Source organism: Crocodylus porosus, unplaced genomic scaffold (genome assembly GCF_001723895.1).
Source record: "Crocodylus porosus isolate Cpor-Errol unplaced genomic scaffold, CroPor_comp1, whole genome shotgun sequence".
Taxonomy (NCBI): Eukaryota; Metazoa; Chordata; order Crocodylia; family Crocodylidae; genus Crocodylus; species Crocodylus porosus.
In genome coordinates, this window is record NW_017728947.1 from 25091028 (window position 1) to 25104862 (window position 13835).

Below are 13835 nucleotides of genomic sequence, written 5' to 3' on the forward strand. Positions count from 1 at the left end.
TATTGTTTTACAAGGCATGAGACTGTGCATGGTGATTCTTCTCCACATTTGTCTTCCTCTCAAAAAGCATCTTGTGCATCACATGGATATATTTGAGACTAGTGAGGTGCTATCCTTCTCCCCTTATGTTCACTGATCACTTTTGATCTTGGCCTATCTTTCATCCCCTCTGCTTCTAAGGGATAATTTAGCCCTACCTGCCTAACATTTCCTTGGCTTTAGGTTCTTGAATTAATATGAAGACAGGCAAGGAAAAGTCTCCTGGCATTATTCCTTCACGTTTTTGGTGATGCTATGTATCACCCTATTTATCTTCTTTTTCATATGAGTAGCAGTGCAGTGAAAATTTGGAAGAAATAGTCCTGGCAAAAAAGCTCTCTTTATATTAAATAGTTTTCTGTTAAAGTTTTAGCATCAGGATGGAAAGGGAATGCATTTAACAGCTGCTCTCTCTCCTAGGTCAGCTGCTAGGCAACCAGACAGGAAACAAAAAGGAGCCCCTTCTCTCGGCTGGAGGTTAGTAAGGCCTGGCCAGACTTTCACCATTTTAAATGACTGAATCAGTTTTGAAATTCTGAAATGTTCAAATCCTTTTTTGTTTTATTTCCCTCCCTCGCCTGCCCCACTTCCACTTGGCTTGCAGAGTGTATTGCATTTCCCCTTTTGTGGCTACTCTATTTTATAGTCTAAGACTCAACCACTACTTCAAGATGATCGTTTAGCTCCAGTGCCAGAGATTCTGGGGTTTGTTGCTAAAGTTTCACATAATTAATAGGCTACATAATGAATCTGTATTTTCCATCTGATCTTCTGAATGCTTACTTGAACTCAATGTAACCTCCGTACCTTCTGAATTTTCCCCTTTGGGGATGGGAGTTGATATTGCAGAAAGACTTGTATTGCATTAACAGTTTATCCTGGAAAAAAAACAACCCTATCTTATTAATAAAGTGGATTTAACTTCTTTTGTACAAGTCCAGTAGATAATTTAGCTGGATAAAATCTTTAATGTTGTACTTGTATTTTGTGAGAACATCACTGGTTAAAGGAAGAACTTTTCTCCTCTCGTTTTTCCCCCTGCCTTTCCTGCTCTACCTTTTGTTTTCCTAATTTCTGCCTATTTACATTCTCTCTGACATCCTACCACACTTTAGTTTCTTTTGTTCTTTGAAGTCTCAGAACAGCAGAGACTCCCTGTGCCTGAAGAAGGGCAATGGCGCCCAAATCTTGCAGAGAACTTTTTTCCAGCTACTCGGTTGATCTAATAAAAGATATCGTATCTACCCAAAGAGCCTTGTCTGCCTATGTCCTTAGACCAACATGGCTACAATCAAAAGCCCGGATTGCCCTGTTTATCACATTCCTCTTCAGTTGTTTAATTAGCATCACTATATAATTTCCTCCAATTTGGAAACAAATTCCGAACAGTAAAGGCTCCCGTCAGAATCCCTTAAAAAAAATCTCCATTGCCAGTCTAAGTGGGAAGAATTTTGAAGAGAATTTGGATTAATTTTCTGTTTGACATAAGTATCACTCTGTGGTTTTATCTCAGCTGGATTTATGTAGCGTGACAGTTGCTAGTATTCAGCTGTGTAGGGGGTTTAGTATTAATACAGTTTTTTTATTTGTGCTTCTAAACTTCCTTTATATTTTTATTTTATCTTAAAAGCATTATCAGACAAAGCCTATTTCATTTAAACTTTGTAGCTGTTTCTCAAGGTCTTTAAAAATCAACCTCTTCAGGAAATTTGCTGGTTATTGGTTCATCCCATTTGCAAAAGGTTCTCCTTAGCTAATTATTCAGAATTTACAGGCTTAATTGACCTTCTGAAGGTATGAAAGGGTGTCAATATACTGCAATGTTGCCTGTGAACAGACAGTGAAAGAACTGGATCCTAAGAACACGTAGAAAACTAAATCCCACAATAGGTTTCAGGCATTCATGGCTTGCTGTAAAAACAATAGCAAGGATCAAATAATTTGCACTATGGGCTTTCACACGCTCTACAGAAAGTGTTGAAATTATTAAAAAATATAGTAAATCCTAGCAAGTAATCCTTCACCTTCACAGATATTTCCCTCCCCCTCATAATTCTATGCAGATGTGGGAAGAATATTGCAGAGGTGCTTGTATTTGGAATCATTGTTAAAACGTAGAGCTTTACTTTCTTTCTTTTCCCCACGACCTTTTGGTAACTTTAGTCACTAAAACTATACAGTGCAATAAGATGTACAACTTCCAATGTCATTCATAGTCCAGTCTTTTATAATTAATGCAGTCATTAAACACTCTACACATGCAGTCTATTCAGTTAAAAGTCCTTATGGATCAAATTATGCTGGGGAAAACCACCAAAGCATTTACATAACTCTATAACGTTTTTCTTGTTGGACTGATTACAACACAAACTTTTCAGCTTTGGGTTGTCTTTTCTTGTAGTAATAATTCTTAAATTTTTGCATCTCTGTTACTGAATGTAATCTGGATTTGGTATGAGACTGTATTAATTTTATATGTTGTAATTTTGTGCTGTATGCAGTAAAAACATTTATGAAACTAAGAACATTTTTAACTAACGGGAACTTGAGACAGTAATTATTTTTATTCATGAATTATGTTGAATGGACCTGGATATTCATTATGCCTGGAGTACATTTTGGGACCTTTTCACTTCCCTTTAGAAACAACATTGTTTTGGATAGTAGTTTATGCTGGGAAGAAGTATATAATTTTTTCATTTTCAAGCCACTGATTGATCTTAGTAGTTAGGTCTCATTTTGAAGATGGAAGGGGGGAGCTTCAGTCATTTTGATTTAATGGGATGTACCCCCTACATTGATAGCACTCCTCCCTAGTGAACACACTCAATCATAACCATATACAACATGATCTTTTTTTAAAAAAAAACCCCTGATGTATGCTTACCATCACTTCAAAAACCTCTTTACAGTGAAAGTGGGGAAAGGGATCAAAGACTTGGACTGGCCAGTTCCTCAGAGTTTATTATACGACATTAATCTCCCTTTGAAGATTTTTATCTATATGTGTGAAATTGGAATCTTGAAAGCAGCAGATGAGAGAAGGTTTTGAAATGTAGAACTGGCACTGAATGTCGGTTATCACTGGAAGGTAGGTAGGAAATCAGTGTGAAAGGGAATGATGAGTGTTGGGGAAGATGAAATATTTGGGCTTGTATCAGGAAGCTGTGGTCATCTGGGAAAAGATGATGTGCTACTAAAGTAGGGCAAAAGGAAAAAAGGAAAAGATGGATTGGCAACACCCAGAAGTGTTTGGGTATTAACCTGAATAACATCCATTAATAGTCTCAAAAGAGATGCCTGTACTTAATCACAAAAGAAAAAAGAAAGAAAAGAAAAAATATGTATGGTTAAATGGCAAACTGGAAAGATATTTCAGTCAAATAGTCAAGCCAAAAGAAAAGGGCCTGCACTATTAAGAGCATGAAACAAGATGGCAGAACTGGATGTTATACACCCACAAGTTCTAAACGAGTTTAGGCAGGAAGTGACAGAACTGTGGACAAAACCTATTCTCTTATAGAAATCAACTACTGCATTTATATAGTATAAGGAACCTAAATCTGTATTTTTCAGTATCTTTTAAAAAGACCAGGGCTGGAACTTCTAAATAGCAATAGAAAATTGGCAGAAATCTTTACTAAAAGTAAAATTATTAAACAACTATAGTAATATGGAGGCAAATCAGTACAGTTTATGAGAAGGAAAACTGTACTTTAGTTTTAATTATCATGCTCCAGCGGACTCGATTAATTGAGTCTTCTATGATGCGCTGTAATTACAGTGCTTTGGAGCAGCCTCCCTGCACATGTATGGGCACCCTTACTCAATGGGGAGGCAACCTAGTGAGAAATGATGTGGAAAAGGCTGAAGTACTCGATATCTTTTTTACCTCAGTCTTCACAGGTCTGGTCCCAGACTACTGTACCTGGCAACACAATTTGGGGAGGAGGTGAGCAGCCAACAGTGGTGAAAAACAGGTTAGGGACTATTTAGAAAAGCTGAATGTGTACAAACCCATGGGGCCAGATGCAATGTGCCTGGGGGTGCTGAGGGAATTGGCTAATGTGATTGCAGAGCTGCTGGCCATTATCTCTGAAAACTCATGGTAATCAGGGGAAGTCCTGGTAGGGCTGTGCAAAGCTTCAGTCCCAGATTTGATTCAGCAGAAATTCAGCCCAATTTGGTGGCCAAATCTCCAAATCCAAATCAAATCAGGAGACCCTTTAATCTCTCCAATTCAAACTGGAACCCTCCAAATTGATTCACAGAGATTCGGAAAGATTCGGTGATTCAGACATAGACACAGCTTTAAATGTTTTTTCTACATACCTCAAGGTACCAGGCAGCTTGTGAATGCTGCAGTGCTGGGGCAGATGGAGCATCCCATGGGGGCGCAGGGGTGCTGGAAGCACTTCCGGTCCACTTCCAGGTCTGCCGGGAAGCACATGGGGGGGCCCCTCTGCTCTACCCCTGGCTCAGTGACTGGTACTTCCTGGGTCTGGAGGGCCACCAGGGATTCCCCTGTGACTGATCACCAAGCTGGAGGGGCATGAGGGGGGGCAGTGGTCCTTCACACTCGACAGTGGACCCAAAAGTGGACCACAAGCACTTTCAGTCCACTCTTGGGTTCACCACCAAGCATGCGGGGGGGGCCCCATGCTGCTGTGGGATATTCCCCCATCACAGCATTCACAAGCCATGTCTGGTACCTCGAGGTATGTAGAAAAAACATTTAAAGCTGTGTCTATGGCCAAACTGCTGATTTTTTGAATCAGCATCAAATCTTCAGATTTGGATTCAGCTGAATCAAATCAATTGAATCAATTGATCTGAATCAATTAATCAAATCTGAATCAAATATAGCCTGTTTTGCACACCCCTAGGTGCTGGTGTTGGAAAAGGGCAAATATAGTGTCCATTTTTAAGAAAGCATAGAAAGAGAATCTGGGGACCACAGACCAGTCAGCCACACAGCAGTCCCTGGAAAAATCATGGAGCAGGTCCTGAAGGAATCCATTGCTAAGCGCTTGAAGGAGGAGGAGGTGATTAGGAACAGTCCAAGGGCAACTCATGCCTGATCAACATGATTGCCTCCTATAATGAGATGACTAGTTCTGTGGATGCAAGGAGAGAACAGGATATGATATACCTTGATTTTTACAATGCTTTTGATATGATCTCCCAGAACCTTCTTGCAAGCATGCTAAGAAAGTACAGACTGGACGAATGGATAGAAGGTAGATAGAATACTGGCTGGATTGTCAGGCCCCAGTAATCAATGGCTCAATGTCCTGTTTGTAGCTACAGTATCAAGTGGAGTGCCCCAGGGGTCAGTATGGGGCCAGTTTTGTTCAATATCTTCATCAACAATCTGAAAGATGGGATGGAGTCCACCCTCCGCAAGTTTACAGATAACACCAAGCTGGGGAGAGTAGTATCTACAGTGGAGGGTAGATCTAGGATTCAGAGAGACCAAGAGAAATTGGAGGATTGGACAAAAAGAAATCCCATGAGGTTCAACAAGGACAACTGCAATGTTTTGCACTTATAATGGAACAATTCCATAAACCAGTATAGACTGGGAATTGATTTCCTAAGCAGCAGCTCTGAAGAAAAGGACCTTGGGGTCACAGGGGCCAATAAACCAAATATGAGCCAAAAGTGCGCCCTTGTTGCAAAGAAGGCTAATGGCATACTGGGCTGCTTTAGTAAGAGCATTGCCAGAAGATCAAGGAAAGTGACTATTCCTCTCTATTTGGCACTGGTGAGGCCACATCTGGAGTCCTGTGTCCAGTTTTGGGACCTCACTACAGAAAGGATGTAGTGGGGTCACAAATTGGAGAGAGTCCAGCAGAGGGCAACAAAAACGGTTAGGGAACTGGGGCTCATGCTTTATGAAGAAGCTGGGTTTATTCAGTTTGGAGAAGAGAAGACTGAGAGGGGATTTAAAAGCAGCCTTTAAGTACATGAAAGGTGGTTCCAAAGAGGATGGAACTAGACTGTTCTTAGTGTTGGCAGATGAGAGAACAAGGAGCAATGGTCTCAAGTTGCAGCAAGGGAAGCTTAGGTTAGATATTAGGAAAAACTCTCACTAGGAGGGTAGTAAACCACTGGAACAGGTTACCCAGGGAGGTTGTGGAATCTATATCCTTGGAGGTTTTTAAGACCCAGGTAGACAAAGCCTTGACTGGGATGATATAGTTGGGGCTGGTCCTGCTATGAGCGAGGGATTGGACTAGATGACCTCCTGAGGTTCCTGTCAACCCTCATTTTCTCTGATTCTCTGATAAGTGGTTTTTAAGGAAACCAAGCAAGTGGTAGATAAGAGATGAGTACTTCTATTTTCAAACAGGTTAATAGATAAGAACAAGAGAAGACAATTTTCAGTATGACAAAAAATTAACAGCAGGTTAACACCCATAGACATACAGTCCCAGTCCTGACACATCCTCTCCTGAAAACCCTTTAAGTTTAGGGTAAGGCCATGAACAGCACACTCTGGGGGGGCATGGCTGCACCAGCGGCAGCAGGAGCACTGTTGTGGGAGCCCAGCGGCAGTGAGTGGGGAGCTCCCACAGATGCCACCAGCACTGTTGGCAGTGCGGGGGAGGAGGGTGGCGAGCACTGACCATGGGTTGGCAACTACCAGCAGGTGCCGCCAGCAGCATTAGCAGCAGCCAGGAGTGATCAAGGACTGCCTGCAGACACCGCTGGCAGTGTCAATGGTGCCTTTTTGCAGGGGGTGCACCGCCACATGCAGGGGGTGCACATGCACCCGCGTACACCCCCTATGCATCGCCCCTCGGTAAGGCATTCTTTCTTTGTAAGGGTGAGTCCCATGGCTCCTCCAAGACTCCACTTGAGTTGCAATGTATTTGTCGTCCCACCAGACTTGTATCTGAAGCGGCTTTACATGTAAAAGGAAGTAATTGAAGCCAAAATTAACTGCAATGCAGGAAGCTTTTCCACAGCAAACCTAGAATGGCATGGTCAGCTGGAATTCACTCTGCAGGGCCTTTAGGTTAGTATGGCCCAGACTAATTTAACCTACAGTTCATAGGAGCAAAGGTGCATGGTTAGCCCAGATAGCCCAGAGGTTACAAGTTTAAGGCCATAGTAGAAGCACTCACAGGGTGCCAATAAATCTGTGAATTCAGCTAAATTTCTTGCAACACAAGGACATGAAAAAAGAAGGTGCTGAGCAGCCAGTCAATATACCTTGTTCTCCAGGGCTAAGTGCGGATGGTCAAAAAGCCCGAGGCTGAATCAATTCAATCTTCATAGGTTAGTCTCAGCTATATAGATTAAACTCATAAGCAAGTGAACTGACTTACTTTTGAATCCAGAAATGCAGCCACATGCCTGCAGTGGCTCAGGCCAGAAGCCAGGGGGTGCTAGAGCATGCCTCCCTGCTCAGCTGGAGCAGACAGCTTGGGCCAAGGCTAGCCTGCCCACCCTAAGAGGGGGAGAGGGTTGCAGGGGAGTGCAAAGCATCCTGGAATGCAGGGGGACTGTGAGTTAATTTGAAGCTGGAGGAGCTCTATCCTGACTTTTCTTTGTCCATGGCTGGTCTGCAGCCAAGCATTGTACAGAGCTGTCTCTTTATTCCAGATCTTCTGTTTCCAGCCATTAAAAGTTAACGTTAAGTCACTGAGGTTTCTATTGGCGTTGCCAAAGAACTCTCCTGTAGGTGTCCTGTTTTGGATGGACCATTTTATACCAACCCAGGTCTACACTTGATCTTAGCCAAAAGGCCGAGAAGCGATTAAACTGATAAGAACAGATTGAAGAGTAAATGTTTTCGCTCGATCTGAGCCTTCAAGAGGCTGAGAATAGGATCTAGAGAACCCACAACTTGTGGGACACTGGGAATTGAATGTCCACTAATTCTGAAAGGAAAACAGCTGTGTCTTTGTCTTTTGTAGTCAGGCACTTGTGCCGGAGGGTTAGTTACTGCTGGTGTTTTTAACACTGTGAGTGAAATGGTTGGTGATTCCACTTAAGATGTTGCTGTCCTGTATGTCCAAACTTAAGCACTATTTAGTACAAAATGTTCACAGCTGTAAATTGCACTAGGTCCAGAACAGCTTATACTGCAATTGGTTTATTTTATTGGAAGGAAGGGGAAAAATAAGGAGAGTGTGGGAAAAACAAAAGAAGGTTTTTTTGCATCTGTGCTTTGTTTTTGCCCATTTTATTTTAATTCAGAAAAGTTTACTATGGAAGGAGCCTCTGATACTGACAGACAAAGCCAGGCACAGATTGTATTTATTACAAAAGTGGGGGGAAATCCCAATATGTTTTGTTATTTGCCAGCTAGAACTGTAAATAATAATGATAAAACTACATTTCCTTTATTGAAATAGCCTGTAAAAATGAGTAGGGGTGAAATGAAGAGGGTTTGATCGGAATTCATAGAATTAATAGAAAATTAAAAATTGTTCATAAGAACATAAGAATTGACATTTACTGGATTAGACCATAGGTCCATCTTGCCTATCCTGTGTCATACAGTGGCAGACAGTGGATGCTGAGGGGAAGAGTGAACTGGATATGAACAGGGGTTTTTTTCCTCCCCACTTGCTCTCTCACTTGCAGCCTCCAGAATTTAAGGTCTAGGACGCTGAATCCAATCTGGTGCTATTCACCTGCCTCCTTGAACAACTCAGGCAGTACAAAAGGTCCAGATTTCAGCTGTAACTTAATAGCAGAGAATTCCCCTGGCAGAAGAGAACTCTTTGCTGGGCAGAAAGCCAATACAAGCTACTTGCATGCCAGTTTTTCCCAACTCTCTGCACATATCTGATATGCTGGGGGAATCAGGAGTGTGCTGGGAGTCACGTGAACTCACTCAGGGAGCATATTCAGGAAATAGATTAGCCCCTTAACTTCTCAAACACATGCAGGTGTCAGGTAGGTTAAGAAAAAGTCACTAGTAATAAGCACCCTAGAGCTCCCCAACTCTCTTCACTAAGGGAACACAAAGCAGGGGAATATCAAATCCTCCATTCATGCATCTTTAAAATAGCTAACAGAATTTAATGAATAGAGAATGCTACCCTTACTATTAGTGCCAGATCCATGGGGGGGCAGGGAGGGTGCAGTAGTGCCATCACATCCCCCAATACAGACCTCATCTTTGATTCCTGGTCCATCCAAAGTTTAAAATTGACTGGCAGTGGCAGCAGCATTCAGGCAGCAATGAAGGAGTCCCTTGACTTTATGGCTTACTAAACTCTTCATTCCACAGGTGTTAATGACCCTTTTTAATGGTCTTAATATTCCACTAATTAAGCTAGTCTTTCTTCAGTTCTGCTTTGTAAAGCTGCTCCTGGTAATGTAGTTCCTATTTCTCAAACCTGCAGATTGTTTTGAACTCTAACTAGCAACTTAGTTATGAAAACATTAACTTACATATGGAAATAACTTTCAGTCAAGCTCAGGAAGTCTAGATTTAGTTTTATGAATCTGAAAATGATGTTCATTTAATTCTTATGACTACAAGACTAAAGAAACAACATTTGATTATATTTGCCTAGTTTCTGTACGTAGAATTAATGCACATTCCAATAAAGTTATATTTGCTTCTGCTTTGTTCTTAAACTGAATAACATAGGCTCAGTCCCTAACATACTAGCAAAGCTTCTAGTTTCTTTTTTACCTGAAGTAAAAGTGTTGTGTTATATGTGATGATGCACCACACTGTCTGCCACCCCCCTTTTCAAAATCCTAGATTGGACCATGTTTACTACAGAATTAACCAGATTGATTCCAACAGAAATCTATAGTCAATCTATGCCTCTTGTTGATTAATTCTACATGTTCCATGAAGGCTAGCATACATGCAAGTAATATTTGACTGCTAGTTGTGATGACTTTCCTCTCACACAGGTAGGAGGACTAATCCTCATATCTTTGTTGTCTGATTGACTATAAATCCTCAGTGACTAACAGCAAGTAAGACACAAAATGCATCTTGTCTATTGAATGTTTTTACAGAGAAGCAGAAGTAGGCTGCTTCATGTTGCACTATCCTTGGCTTCTGTTTGTCTCCAAGACTCATCTTCCTGTTTCTGTCCTGGAATGTACCTTTGCCTTGTATGTCATTCCATCCTACCCCTCTATTTCATAAAGGGCTCCTGACCCCTGGCTGTTGAGACTGGCTTTTGACTCCTGGCTATCCTCTGATTACTCTACCCTTGTTCTGGTCCTGATATATATGACCAAGTACAATCTATATTACTGTCATATTTGGAAAGTATTGGTGTTATGGCCATGCATCTTTATTGGCCTTTGGTATGTGAAGAGAGGTTGATGTGCAAATAATTGCTTTGTTGTGGGCTTTTATGTTATATTAAATCTGTTTTTATTAATACATTCTTTGCTTTTTTTCTTTTCCTGTTTGTTTGAATGGATATACTGCAATAAGGTCAGGCACGGAGGATTTAGTAACCCTTAGGTAACAATTTACAGCATTACGGTCGGAATTCCAGGCGGGGGGGAAATTGCACTTGCATCATCTTATCTGATAGAAGGAACCTGCAGTGCTATAAATTAAATCAAATTACTGGGTATGCCACTAAAACAGGGGTAGCCAACCTGTGGAACACAGCAGATCAATCGGCAGCACAGTGACAGATAGGGAAGGAAGCAGAAAGCAGAGCAGCAGATTATGCAGGGAGCACAGGGTAGAGAATGGAAAGAAGAGCAGTAGATCAGGCAGGGAAAAGAGATGAGTCACATTTGGGGAGGGTGCAGGGCTAATTTGTGACACTTCTGCCAAAAATGTTGTCTGCCGCTACACTAAAACATATCATCATTAATTACATATTATGTTTATGTATATGCCATTTTCCACCCACTTTCACCTTGCTTCTATGCAACTGTTGTCCAGACACTTGAATAGTAGCTAACTGATAATTGTTGACATTGAAGACCATGATTCAGGGATTGCACTTACAAGTAGATTCATTCCAGAAAAGTGAACTCATGAAACAGAACACATAAGGATAATATGTACGATAAAGATTATCATACCTAACCTCCCACGTCACTTCACATCTAACTTCCCTCACTGTTTGCCAATGTCCTCTCCTTCAAATTCTACCTTCAGACATTTTTTTTTCAGTTAAGCTTCCACTGTTTAGTTTCTTTGCACTAATCCTTCCCTCTTTGCTTATTGAAATGTTTAGTTATATATTTTAGACCAACACTTGTATATGATAAATTAGATAAGGTTATCCTGCCTTCAGGACAAAGTTGAACTAGATGACTTCCTGAAGGCTTTTCCAGCCCTCCTTTTTATAATTGTGTGGAATGTATAGATAGCCTTAGAAGACAGCAATGATAATAGGGGTGAACTTTAGATTTTCTAAGTTAGAAGTCAACTTGAGCTTCAGAAAAAGATGCTTAGCCACACTCAGTAGACAGGTATGCTGGTTCCCTTGGGAAAAGGGATTGCAGAAGGATTGATTATTGCTTGATGACACAACATTAAGATAACTTATGTTGTCCTGACACAAAGGAAGGATAGGAAGTATGTAGCAAGAGGCCTGTTTGGCTAAAACATGTCCTCTTTAATGGCTTGAAAGAAGAATCTTACATAAAATGGAAACATGGCCATATTTCTGGGTGTGTGTAATAAGAATGTTTAAGGACAAAATCAGAAAGGTCAAGGAACAAATTGAGAACCAGCTAGCAAGAGACATAAAAGGCAGAAAAATGCATTCTATAAATATGCTAGAAGTGAGAGAAACACCTAGGAAAGTGCAGTTCCATTTCTGAATGGGGAAGAAAAGCTAATAATAATGGATACAAAGATGGCTAAACTATTTAATACCTTTTTATTTTAGTCTTTACATAAAAGGTTAACTGTCAGCTGACTACCATAATTAGCACTAAGAATAGGAGTATAGGTACTCAACTGAATGTAAAAGGAACGTTTTCAAATAATGATGAGGTTTTCCTAGAGTAGTTAAGGAATTGGCTAGAATAATTACACAGCCATTGGCTATTATCTTTAAGAACTCATAGTGATTGGGTGAGGTCCTTGGTAGTAGCATAACTGATGGAGGGGAGAAGGGGGTAATGGACTTGGGCACTAGTCCAAGGTACCACCTCCTTGACTAGGCCCAAAGATAACTAACTGCCCTGATGCCATTGGCTGTGTTGCAGCTGCCCTGGGCGTACAGCTGCCTTGCTGTGCCTTTTGACCCTAGAGATGGGGAAAGGGTCAATCTAGTGCCTGTCTTTGAAAAAGGAGGACCCGGGGAATTAGAGATCTGACAGTCTAACTATGATACCTTGAAAGATATTAGAACCTATCATCAATCTATCAACTTATAAACACATAGAGAATATCAAAGTGATGAGTAACAGCCACCATGGCTTTGTGAAAAGCTATTTATACCTAATCAGCCTATTTTGCTTCTGTGACACGGTAGCGGACTTTGCAGACAGAGGGTAGCAGTATATATTTTGATTTTAGGAAGTCTTTTGACAATGCATCACAACAACATTCTTAAGGAAATAAGGTTTTGATAAGACTATTAAAACTCGAGTGCATAACTGGTTAGATAATCATGCTGAAAGAGGAGTCACCAGTGGCTCAGTGTCAAACTCAGTATAGGGAACAAGCAAGACTCCCTGGAGGCTGCCCTGTGTGCCATACTGCTTCATAGATTTAATAGCTTTCATAGACGTTAGGGCCGGAAGGGACCTCGAAAATCATCAAGTTCAGCCCACTGCCCCAGGGGCAGGAAGTCAGCTAGAGTCAAAGGATCCCAGCAAGATAAGCATCCAAACATTTCTTGAATGAGTCCAGAGTAGGTGCCTGCACCACTTCTGGAGGGAGTCTATTCCAGGTCTTGGGGGCTCAGACAGTAAAGAAATTTTTTCTTATGTCCAGTCTAAAATGGCCTTGGAGGAGTTTATGACCATTGGTCCTTGTTTTCCCTTGGGGCGCTCTGGTGAACAGACATCCCCCCAGATCCTGATGCACACCCCTTATATACCTATAAGCAGCCACCAGGTCCCCCCTGAGCCTGCGGTTTTCCAGGCTGAAGAGTCCCATAGCTCGCAGCCTCTCTTCATAAGGCCTGTTCTCTTGCTCTCTGATCATGCATGTGGCTCTCCTCTGGACTGTCTCGAGTTTCTTGACTTAATATCCTAATTGGGAGGGAGGGCAGAGAGGGGAGCAGGGATGGAGGGGGTAAACTACTAGAGAACCTTTCGAAGTCTTCTCCAGACTTTTCTTCTGTAATTCCCAGCATAAAGGCCTGTTTTCAGCTGCTTATAAGTTTGCAAAACTTCTAACTATTTGGGCTAAAATTCTTCCATACCAGTCTGCATCAGGCTGATTTTTCCATTTTTTTTAAATTTATGTAAAAAAAAATCTAGCTCAGCTAGTGCTCAGAATGAAAGTAGAGGAAAATACATTGTCTTGCCTGTTAAAAAATTCATAGAGCTCTTTCAGTGAGAAGATCTAGTGCCTCTATGCTTTACAGCATGGATTTGAAATTTGGCAGAAGTGTTGCCCTGGTGGTAGAGACGCCTCTTTTGCTACCCTTATGAAAATCTGCTGAAATTTGGCCAAGTTATGCATTTCCGAAAAATCTCATTTTGTACATGCTCAGTAAAGACTTGTTAGAGTGGGAGTTAAATTCACTGAAGTTTCCGTCAGCAGTGAGCGTGCCCCATACTTAGGGGTGCAGAGTTAAGTAAGGCTTGTCCTGAAACTGTTCTTCTCAGAAGCTGGGGTGTGTGGTAATCTTGGACCTGGAAAAAGAGGAGGG